The sequence below is a fragment of the Protobothrops mucrosquamatus genome, unplaced genomic scaffold (assembly GCF_001527695.2).
Source record: "Protobothrops mucrosquamatus isolate PMUCROS unplaced genomic scaffold, P.Mucros_1.0 scaffold225, whole genome shotgun sequence".
Classification (NCBI taxonomy): Eukaryota; Metazoa; Chordata; class Lepidosauria; order Squamata; family Viperidae; genus Protobothrops; species Protobothrops mucrosquamatus.
Genome location: NW_015386576.1, coordinates 114,895 through 126,912, shown reverse-complemented (window position 1 = coordinate 126,912; position 12,018 = coordinate 114,895).

The window sequence follows — 12,018 nt, the reverse complement described above, 5'->3', positions numbered from 1 at the left end:
AAATTGCCTGTTATTATATGGCTCCACACTCTATTTGTTAAAACTTTAGCTTTAGTCCAAACTAAGAGCAAAGTGCTAATCTCTTTGAATTATTCTTGGGTTTGCCCTTATGATGCTGGAAATCTCTTCTCCAGTTGTTTATTAATGTTTGCTTTATGACTGTAAATATTGTGGTAAGCTTGAAATGAATTGATTATTTCCCCCTGAAAATAATTGCTTTCTTTTCAAAGAGAGTTGAAAACACTCCATTGACAATTTACTATTGGTGTAATAGGTGTAACTCTATAGTAAAAAACCGGAGCATCATTGCAGTGTACAATATTGAATCTATTTCAGGTTCATGCTTTGAGACTTTATAACAGTGTTTTTCAAAGTTTTAAAGTTTTGGGAACTTTAAGATTCATGGACTTCAACTCACAGAATTTCCATGTTGGCTAAGGAATTCTAGGTGTTAAAGTCCACCTATTTTAAAGTTCCCAAGCTTGAAAAACACGGCTTTACAGTTTTGGACATACCTTAATAATCTACTTGGACATTTTTCCTAAATAATTCAAAATTCAATCCAAGTTAAGGAAATTATTTTATTTTAATTTCTAAAAATAATATATAACATTAGAATTAATTTAGGGTGAATATGAAGTAGGATTAATTGCTAAAACAAATACCCTTGCTCTATTTCAACGAATATTATGTCCTAGTGTGTTTTCTTCTTATTTCATTCATTCTTAAAAAAAACCTGATATAATAAGATGTCAATTGTTCTAGCTTGCTTATAGCAAATGTTTCCTTTATTTTTTAATACACTTTCAGCCATGCATCTTGTATGATGCAATTATCTTGTCATTCTTACACTTGAGTCTTGAATACTGACAAAATAAATTTGCAACATTAGTATCACATCATATTTTCTTGAGAGTGCATTACTAAGGTAACATTGGTCTGCATCATCCTATCTTCTTGTTTAGGATGCTACAGATGGAAAATAGCAAACTCAGAAGTTAGATCATTTCTTATCCCCTGATAGTATTTTGGATGTGTAGGTGGGTTTTTTGTTTTTTTGCTAAATTTCTCTTTTGAATTAAATTGCAAATGTTTATAATCAGCAGAAACTTCAAATAAATCTAGAGACTTGTATTCATGCTTATGTTTTCCACTGCAAAGTTTTCCTTTTCCACATAATTTTGGAGGCATTTTTAATAGAATATATTTTGTGAGTTTGTTTTTTCCAATATACACTTTTTAACATTGTTTTATATTACTTAATTTTAAGTAACTGGATTAAGTGTTCACGTGGGTTTTTCTACATTTTATGATGGTTCAAGATCTGTATAATCATTCAGACATTCCGATGGGCCATATTTCTCACTCATTTCTAATGATCATCAACTTTCTTCGATAGCTAGTAGTTTTTAGTTTAAGTGCACATAAAATATAAAGGCAAAATAACTAAAATAAATGTTTTGAATTTGGGTTGTTTAACATGGATAGAATTGTAACTTAGTTAACATTCTTTTGATAGATATTATCTTAATAGTTATTAATTTGACAAATGTTAATGCTACTGTTTTGTGTTCCAGTTCCAATAATAAAAGCTTCATTATTGTCATTATTTCAAAAATGTTGACTGCCACCTGTTGTGTTTAAAATTAATAACTTGTCTGAAAATTGTGCAGTTCTATTATTTTCATAATACAAATCAAACTTTACAGAATTTTCCATAAGAAGTTAGAAATCTGAGCGTCCATCTGATTTTTGAAGGAATGATGTGAGAGAGGTCTACAGTATGTGACTTCATCAAAGTTACATTATATTCAATTTTGTCAAAAGAGAACAAAGCAAGTGAACTCTTGATAGCCACTAAAGCTGCAGAAAGAAAGAATAGTGCTGTTAATTTCTCTGTTGAAACTATGGACTGAAGGAATAAAACATTTTCCATAACCCATGGATTATCCAACATAAATCATATTATAGTAGAAAAATATAGGTATACTTTTTGAACTACTCTTTTAGTATCTCTTAATTAATGTAACAGCCTTTCAACATACATGAATTAATGTAACAGCTTTTCTTCTTCCAGCAGCTTGTATAGCTAGTGCAGGCATGTCAAACTGCTGGCCTGCAGCCAGATGCATCATGCAGAAACAGCGCCCACTCCATGGCCAGCAATTGGGAAAAAGTTGCGATACGTCACGCAACGTCATGTGACATCGCGAGTTTGACATGCCTTAGTTTCACTTTCCCTTACTCTTAGCTTAGGGCAGGGGTAGGCAACCTTGGCTTAGGGAGTCCAAAGCATGGTCATATTCATTCCAACTCATCCATTTAGCCTAATGTAATAGTTTAGCATTATATAATGAGTTGTGAATCTATGCTGGCAGTCATTTAGTGGTCTTTAGTCAAGTGACCTACGTTGACAGGATCTTTTATTATTTTATTAATACATTTCATATTGACTTACGTATTTCTACAAAATTGATTATATAGGTCTCTTTGTATGTTAAAAATATTGAATGTTTGCTTACGTAATTACTTTAAGAATCTATATTAGTGTTTCTTCTTTCTGGGCTAAACCAGCACTTTTTCTCTCTGTGTGTGTGTGTGTGTGTTACTATTGTTATAGTCATGCATTTTGTACTCCAGTAAAAAGGGAAGAAAATTTGCTTTTGTTCTTTGTGTCTTCCTTTAAAATTACTATAAAGTTCTTTATACAATGCAAATAATGGGACTCCAAGTATTGGCAGTCATTGTTTGGCAGTATTAATTTTAAAAAATCTGAGGATTCTTGATCCCATAAGAAAACAAATATGTTGGATAATAGTAGAAATGTGGGCTTCCAAGCTTCAGTTTTCCTAGAGTTTTTCTGAAGCGGCTGAAATAGTTTCAAGTTTAACAATAGGAATGCTTCTGCTGCATCTTGACATGCAGTAATAATAACCCTTTAAAATACTCATACTTCACTGTTTTGTTCCCCATTTAGGGAGCTCTAAGCAGTAGCCTACTGAGAATCTGAGCACTCAGCCAGTTACACTATGCACGTTCCTCCTAATGCCACTAGGATGTTACAAAAGAGATAACATGCTTATATTTTTGTCTGCAGCACTACAGAATTGCCATGGCACCATTTGAGATAATCTCAGACACACTAGCTAGGTGTCAATAATAATTCCAATTCTGAGAAGACAATTTCCCCTTCTTAAGGGTTACTAAAATGCTTTCTAACAATTAAGTGGAATCTCCAGCTTGTCTAGTCTTTTTTTCTTTTTCCTTTCCTTTCCTTTCCTTTCCTTTCCTTTCCTTTCCTTTCCTTTCCTTTCCTTTCCTTTCCTTTCCTCTCCTCTCCTCTCCCCTCCCCTCCCCTCCTCTCCTCTCCCCTCCCCTTCCCTCCCCTCCTGTCTCCTCCTCTCCTCTCCTCTCCTCTCCTCTCCTCTTTCTGTTTTCTGTTTTCCTGCTTTCAGTCTGTGTCAACTGCCTGACCAGTCCCTAAAGTTTTCTTGGCAAGATTTTTAGAATTTTTTTGCCCTTGCCTTCTTTTTTAACTGGAAGTGACTGGCCCAAAGTCACCCAGTTGGCTTTGTGTCTAAGGCAGGGTTAGAACTCACAGTCTCCCAATTTCTAGGCTGGTACCTTCACCATTAGACAGACTGATTCATCTGTTGTACCTGTTATATCAGGATTGGTAACTAGATTTAATCTAGTTACCAATTCTGACATAAACAGGCACAACAGACGATATTTTTTACAACTGAACAACTGGAAAAATTGTATAGACATATAGAGATCATGTACAGAAACAGAGACTTAGGGCATATACCACAGTCAGCCATTTTTGCTTCATTATTCTTACAGTAAGAAAATGATAATTCAAAGATACTGCAAAACTAAGGTGACCAACTTTTTTACAATGAAAAGGAGGACACAAATAAATTGAAGAAAAAAATATTGTAAAAGCTGGCCTGACCCATGGAAGGTCAACTGCCCGCTGCGCCCCCGCCCGCAGCCGCCCCGCCAGCACTGCTGCCCCGTCATGTAGAGTGGGCCCCGTGGCTCCCAAAGCACCAGCCACGCTGGCTCTGGCCCCGGGGAGCATCCCGCCATCGACATACCCCGTCTGCAGCCACCCCGCCAGCACCATCGCCCACCCTGCGCAGCCCCGTGTAGAGCCGGCCCCGTGGCTCCCAAAGCACCAGACGCGCTGGCTCCGGCCCCGGGGGGCAGCCCGCCATAAACACCCCCCTGCCTGCAGCCACCCCACCAGCATCACTGCCCACCCTGCACAGCCCTGTGTAGAGAGGGCCCTGCGGTTCCCACAGCACAGGGGGCAACCAGCCACTGCCGCCCCTCACACCCCCGTCTGCAGCACCCTCGCTGCCCCTGCCTCTTGCGCCCGCAGCCATTATTGCCCTAGCAGAGCTGAAGATCAAGAGAAACTTACCACTCCAGTCTCTTCCAGGTATCTTCGGAACTAACTAGGAGATGGTGTAGTTGGGTAGCAGGGAGGGGTGCAAAGTTCCTGCCAATTCGCCTTCACTGCTGACAACTTGCAATGTGCACAGTTTGCTAGCCGGGTGTTTTGGCGTGCTCAGCAGCAATTCCTACTGGCTTTCGAAAGCCAATAGGGGGAGTAGCACAGCTCATGCAAAAGTTGAAAAAAACCATCAAAAAAAGGTGCCGGAACGCCGTTCTTAGCGTTCTATGAGAAAAAAAGCCTGCAGATTAGTCTTCAAATATCAAAAAGGAGGACATGTAGGAGGACACTTTTCGAGGGAGGACAGAACTTACAAAAGGAGGACTCTCCTTCCTAAAGGAGGACGGTTGGTCACCTTATGCAAAACCCTGAAGTGAAAAAATAAGCATCTCAAAACAGAAGAGTGCATTAAATGATACAAAGCTCTATTTTGCTTTCTTAATGCAAACATAACTTGCTTCTTTTCCCCAGATTTAGAGAACACTGTTTGAGCCAGCAGTAAACATGTAAAATTGTTCTGCTTTTTTCTGCAATACCGTGGGAATACAGTTTCCTAATTTGCTTGGAGTTTTGTATGGTTCCATTTTTTTAGCATCCACTTTCTCTCTGTTCTGTTCGAAAAGAGAATCAGTGTTCTTTTGACTTACTACATTCATGGATAGGGAGGTCTGGCAATTTACACCATACAAAAATCAAATCCAAAGATTCCAGATAACAGTTTTCTGAATATTGTTGAATAAAGAATGTATACAAGTCATATTATATATTAATATCCCTATTTGCATAAAATGCATCTTCACATTGGGCACAGACCTACCCTAATCCCAATGGTATAATCTGGTAATAGGATTTCATTGTCTTGGGTTGTTTTCAAGTCTCATCTTTGCAAAAAGAAAAAAAAAATCATTTTGGATTAAGCTTTTATTCATTTCTATTTCTCTTGTGGGAAGGCTAAATTTTTTGTCTCGTGTCATTACAAACAAATCTTTGTGTCAAAGAATTATCAGGGTACCTGTTTCTCAATTCAATTTGATTAAAAAATAAGTTCCCTCCCTTTAATGTCAACTTAAAAAAAACATTGTCTGCAATGGATTTACACATTTATCGTGCTAATTCTGTATTCTCTTTGCTTTCTTCCTTTTCTCAGAAGTATTATGAGCGAGCAATACACTAAGAACATGAAATAATTTAAATATTTTTTTTAAAAGCTGCAGTATTGAGTTTTCAAACATAAACAGTATTCAGTCCAGTTCATAAAGCAACAAAAATAGGATGATGAAAATATTAAATACATACAAAAAAATCCTAATAGTTGCCTCTAGTTTAAGTCAAACACAACCAAATTTAGGCTTCCTCCTGATCTTGTCCCTTTTTGTGGGTTTACAGGCCAACTATTACTGAGAGAGGTTGCATCCATAATAATAAGAGCAGAGATGCTTAAGGGGATCTATTGATACTATAATGCAGATAATGTACACTCTGCCATTGGTAGGGAAAGAAGATCAGAATGTTTTAATTGGACTTTTTATGTAAGGTGTTATTTTCGTATATTTTCACTTCTGTTGCATTGTCTCATTATCCTATTCTTTTAAATATTTTTAACATAATAAATACTGATATGTGCATCATTTCACAATGTGAATTTTGACCAAACTATATATTTCAATATGATTTCCCTCTGGTTAAATGAGTGTTACCTTTCAAAGTATCCATCCACACATTAGCCTTAGATAAAGGGTTCTGGGTGGGTGGGTGGGAATGACTCAAATACCCATAATAAAAAAACTGCAGACAAGATACAGAATGAATTTGAAAAGCTCATTGCTGAGAAGATTTAGGAAGTTACAAGGGCATGCAATTAATCATGCTTGCCTAGTAGATTCTATCAGTTACACATGTGTATCTTCAAATAAAAAGACTATATCTCCACTCCTTCTGAACTTTAAGCCTCTCTTCTCACAAAGAAACCATTGTTGTATTTGGAACTTCCTACCAATCGAGAAGGTTTGAGTGGGCTCTCATGTTGCCGACAAGCACACAGTTGAAGAGATTTCACATGGCATTACTGGCCTTAGTGCTGTTCAGTACTGATGAGGTGACTGAAGAATCAATTCAGCACATCACGAGTTGAATAGCAAACTGAATACATGTGTTGAAAGAAAAATCTTCATCAGGGTCCAGTCCAAGCTGGGAATAATCAAAATGGAGACTGCTTTAGAAAGAAGGTTGTAGTTTATTGAAGAGGAGAGCCAGACAGAAAGATGGCTCTGGGAAAGCTGACCACATGTAGCAGGGAGTGGTAGGTTTTTATACCTTCTTGAACTTTTGTTTGGAGTTGTTCCTGTGGCAGGAACTTTGACCTGAGTCTGAGTGTGCCTTTCTGGTATTCTGGTGGTGGTGGGTTAATCCTATTATGTCCCAAAGGTCATATCCTGCTTCCCTGAGAGTATGACTGATGACTATGTCCTGTCTTGGATGTTTTTTGTGTGAGGGATTGTTAATTCTAGGGATCTTTGTCTTTCTAATCCCATCAGCTCTAAGCTTCCAGGTGCCAGTCTTTCTGAAAGGATTATATCTGCATTTCTACAGAGCTGGTTTCTGCATGGGGGAGGGAGACTTGGGGCTATTAAGAAAAACTGGTCATGCTTTTCTGCCTTTTTAAGATTCTTTGAGGAAATATATTCTGCCTTTTTAATATTTCCCAAAATATTTCTTTCTCTGGATTCTTCCCACATATGCTTCCTCTTTGTGGCCCTTTTTTAATCATTCAAAAGAAAATCAGCAGGGAAGGTTACTGACAAGGGTGAAAGGTGGTGTCAGGAACTAGATAGTCTGGAAGGCCTATTTGCCTAATTGCACACGGACAAGAGGTTCAGTTACTTCACCCTGACTTTTGAACTTTACTTGCTTCTGTACAAATTGTATATATGCAATCTGACAGACTGAAAATCCCAAGTTGGCTTGTTATTCTTAATTTGAAAAGGCAGGCAGTACAAGTGTGTGAAAAACCTTGGAGTTTAACTTTAACTGAATGAATGGCTAAATGCCCATTCTGCATCAAGTAAACTTTAAAGAAAGTTAAATAGTATGGTAGTGAAAATCCAGCATTGGGAAAAAAATCCCGTCTTTTTTTTGAGACGCCAAACTAGCATGCATTCACATGCCTCCAATCCCCTTGCTTGCTGCAAAGCCAGATTGGAGTCCTTGGGCTGCTCCTTCCAAAAGTAAAGGGAATGGTTCCCATCCCACCCGATCGCTGTGGGGCTTCATTTCCAAAGACCCTCTGCACAGGCTCCAGACAAAACTCCAGGACTAAAAAAGCAGCAACGGGAGTGAAGTGTTGTTCAAAGGAAGAGGAAGAAGTAGAAAGTGGTAGAAGTCACTACCGAACAGGCGAGGCACGATAGGCATGGTAGACCTGGCTGCGGGGGCCCTTTGGCATGGTAAGCGGTTGCAAGGTGCATGGGGCAGCTCCCCCCTCCACCTGCCTCATGGCAATGACCCCATGCCTCCCCCCCTGCAGAGAACCTGTTGATAAATTATTTGAATCCCACTACTGGTCTGGAGCTACAGAATTTGAGCTTCCAGGTTGCCTATATATTTCATATTAAGGAAGATTGAAATTGACAGTTGAAACAAGTCATTCCAGATGTGACCAATGTTGATTCAGTGTTCTGGATAATCCTTAAGTAGCAACGAATGTATCTGAGTTATTTCTATGCGTTCATCATTATGTTGCATCTAACTATGAAACTCAGAACAATTGATGCATATTGAGTTGCTTTTTAGTCAAAACATATTTTGTTTATTAGTTGCAAGAGAGATAGCCAGTGATAATATCTGGCTTTTTGCTCTAATCAACTGTAGTGTAGCCCAATCTCTTTAACATCTGTTATGTATTGTTTTCTGGTTTGGAAATTAGTGTTCAGAGGTGTCATACTTATTTGTTTTGATCTGAAGGAATGAATATTGCGACCCTTTGTGGCATTTAATTAATGTAGTGCCTCATTCCCTGGGAAATCTATACATGAAAGAGTGTTCACATTATTATTATTATTGTATTGTTATTATTTAAATTTAATTTAGCCAATTTGAATTTGAGAGATTCATAATTCTTGAATCACAGCCTCATTCATGCTTCCAAAGTGGGGACATTATTCATCATCAATAACAACTGTTCACCTGTTTGTGAAGTTAATAAAGCTAGTGTGGAATAATCTTATAAACTCCTAAGGCTTTTTCTAATAGTTTCAAAAAAAAGAGAGGTTATGCTTGCCCTTTAATGGCATGCAAAAAAAAAAAAAAAACAAGGCTGAGACAAAAAAAAAAAATTTAAATAGAGTTACCTTGATGAGGGTGAAGGTTCATTCTCCGAGCTTGTGGGTTGGTTTCTGAACATTTCATTATCAGGCTAGATAACATCATCATCAGAGTTTAGGGGATATCAGTGTTCCTCTGTTTTTAAGGGCTTCAGGTGTGTGTGTGTCAAGTGAGGGTCTGTGATGGGGTCTTGTGATGGAATCAGGTGTGAGTCATCAGTGAGTCTTGTGATGGGTCTTGTGATGGGGAGGTTACATCAGGTCAGGGTCATTGGGAGATGAACTGCTGGTGGGAGGGAGGGCTTGCGCGGGTTGGTTTCTGGTTGGTTTCTGGTTGGCCATGCAGTTGATTTGGATTCTGAGGGATTCATAGGCTGGTTATAGGTCGATGTGTCTGTTGATGGAATTGCTTGTGGAGCACCAGGCTTTGATGAACTCACAAGCATGGTGGGTAGTAGTGTGGCCAATAATTTTTGTGTTGCTCCAATCAAACTGGTGCTGTTTGGTGCCAGCATGGGTAGAGATTAAGGATTTGGGATCATGGCATTTGACTGCCAGCCGGTGTTCATGGATACTGTTTTTCAATTGACATGATGTTTGTCCCACATAGAATTGGTTGCAATAGTTACAGTTGATTTTGTTTCTTTCATCCTTCCATTTCTTGTCTTTGGTTCTGGATAATTCCTGGCAGAGTGTGGCTATGAGTTTGTGGGCTATTGCTATTCCTAGGGGTTGGAGAATTCTGGCTGCCATTTCCAACACACCTTTTATGTATGGTAGGGTTAGTTTTTGCATGGTGGTTGGCTGTGTGCTGTTTTGTGGTTTGGGTGCTGTGTGTCCGAATATGAAGTTTTTGGGATATCCGTTACAAAGAAAGATATCAGTTGTTTCTCATCTGCTTTTCTTAGTGTTGTGGTGCTGCAGTGTGTCCTGGCCCTTCTGAAGAGAGTCTGGACACAGCTTTTTTTGTGTGCAGTGAGGTGGTTGATTGTGAAACTGAGGAGCTGGTCTGTGTGCATGGGTTTGCGGTAGACACGGGTTTCCAGTCCTCTGTTGTCTAGTCACCTTATGTTGACATCGAGGAATGGGAGTCTGTTGTCTGTTTCCTCTTTGTGTGTGAATTTGATCCCAGGGAATATGTTATTAAATAGGTGGTGTGTTTCTTCAATTGGGGAGTGTTTGATGATGGTGGTGTCATTGACGTTGTGTCCAGAATTTTGGTTGGATGGTGGGTAGAACTATGGATTCGAGTCGTTGCATAACTGCTTCTGCTATTAGGCCTGATATGGATGATCCCATCGGGGTACCTTGTACTTGTTTGTAGATTTTCCCATTAAACTTGAAGTATGTGTTGAGGCCACCCATTTGGGGACCCGTTATCTTCAGTATTTAAAAAAAATGGAAAATGGAATAATATTCCAATGTCTAGGAATGGATTGTAAAATTATTTTTTATCCAATTGCTCCATTCATAGTACTGTTGTAAAGCTTAGGATTCCCATACCATTTCTTTGCAGCAAAGGATGAGAATTTTAAACAGCTAGTTGAGACAACATCCTGCAAGTTTCTGGGTTCTCATTCCAGCATAGGTTAATAGTGATACAATGAAAAGTCATTTTGAGATTGTCTATTCCAGCCTCTCTATTCCAACTTCCTGCCTTTCAGGAGGCTATATTAACAATAATTCCTAGTTGTGTAAATAATAATAATAATAATAATAATAATAATAATAATAATAATAATAATAATAATAATAATAATAATAATAATAATAATAATAAAGTTGGAAGGGACCTTGGAGGTCATCCTGTTCAGGCAGGAAACCCTATACCATTTCAGACAAACGGCTGTACAGTCTCTTCTTAAAAACGTCCAGTGTTGGAGCATTCACCGCTTCTGGAGGCAGGCTGTTCCACTGGTTAATTGTTCTGTCAGAAAATTTCTCCTTAGTTCTAGGTTGGTCAGTTTCCATCCGTTGCTTGTCTTGCCTTCAGGTGCTTTGGAGAATAGCTTGACTCCCTCTTCTTTGTGGCAACCCCTGACATATTGAAACACTGCTATCATGTCCCCCCTCGTCCTTCTCTTCATTAAACTAGACATACCCAATTCAAGCAACCATTCCTTATATGTTTTAGCCTCCAGCCCCCTAATAATCTTTGTTGCTCTTCTCTGTACTCTTTCTAGAGTTTCAACATCTTTTTTACATCGCGGTGACCAAAACTGGATGCAGTATTCCAAGTGTGGCCTTACCAAGGCATTGTAAAGTGGTATTAACACTTCACATGATCTTTATTCTATCCTTTTGTTAATGCAGCCTAGCACTGTGTTGGCTTTTTTTGGCAGCTGCCACACACTGCTGGTTCATATTTAAGTAATTGTCCACTAGGACTCTGAGATCCCTTTCACAGTTACTACTATTGAGCAAGGAACCACCTATACTATACCTGTGCATTTGGTTTTTCTTTCCTAAATGGAGAACCTTACTTTTTTCACCATTGAATTTCATTTTGTTAGATAGCGCCCAGTGTTCAAGTCTGTCCAGATCCTTCTGTATCTTAAGCCTGTCTTCTGGAGTGTTGGCTATTCCTGCCAGCTTGGTGTTGTCTGCAAATTTGATGAGTTCCCCATCTATCCCCTCATCCAGATCATTGATGATGTTGAAGAGCACTGGGCCCAAAACAGAGCCCTTGGGTACCCCACTACACATTTCCCTCCATGTAGATGCAGTTCCATTGAGGACCACATGCTGAGTATGGCCGGTCAGCCAGCTACGAATCCTTCTGATGGTGGTGCTGTTTAACCCACATTTTTCTATCGTAGTAGGTTGTGATCTACTTTATTAAATGCCTTATTGAAGTCCAGGTAAATTATATCCACAGCATTCCTGTGGTCCACTAATTTTGTCACTTGGTCAAAGAATGCAATAAGATTTGTCTGGCATGATCTGTTTTGACAAACCCGTATTGGATTTTGGTAATGACTTTGTTTGCCTCTAGGTGTTTTCTGATTCGTTGTTTGATTATCTTTTCGAGAATCTCTACGATCACAGTGTATGAGAAAAATAAAAATCAGCTGACCTTCAGAACATAGGACACACCCAGGTCTTACTTAGACAAAGAAGCGAGAGACAAAGAACAAATAAAAACTCCCCCCTCCCAAAGATCTCCAGATATTTTACAGGACTAGGAGCCCTTTTACTTTGTATTCCACTCCCTCATTTTACTTATGGCATAAC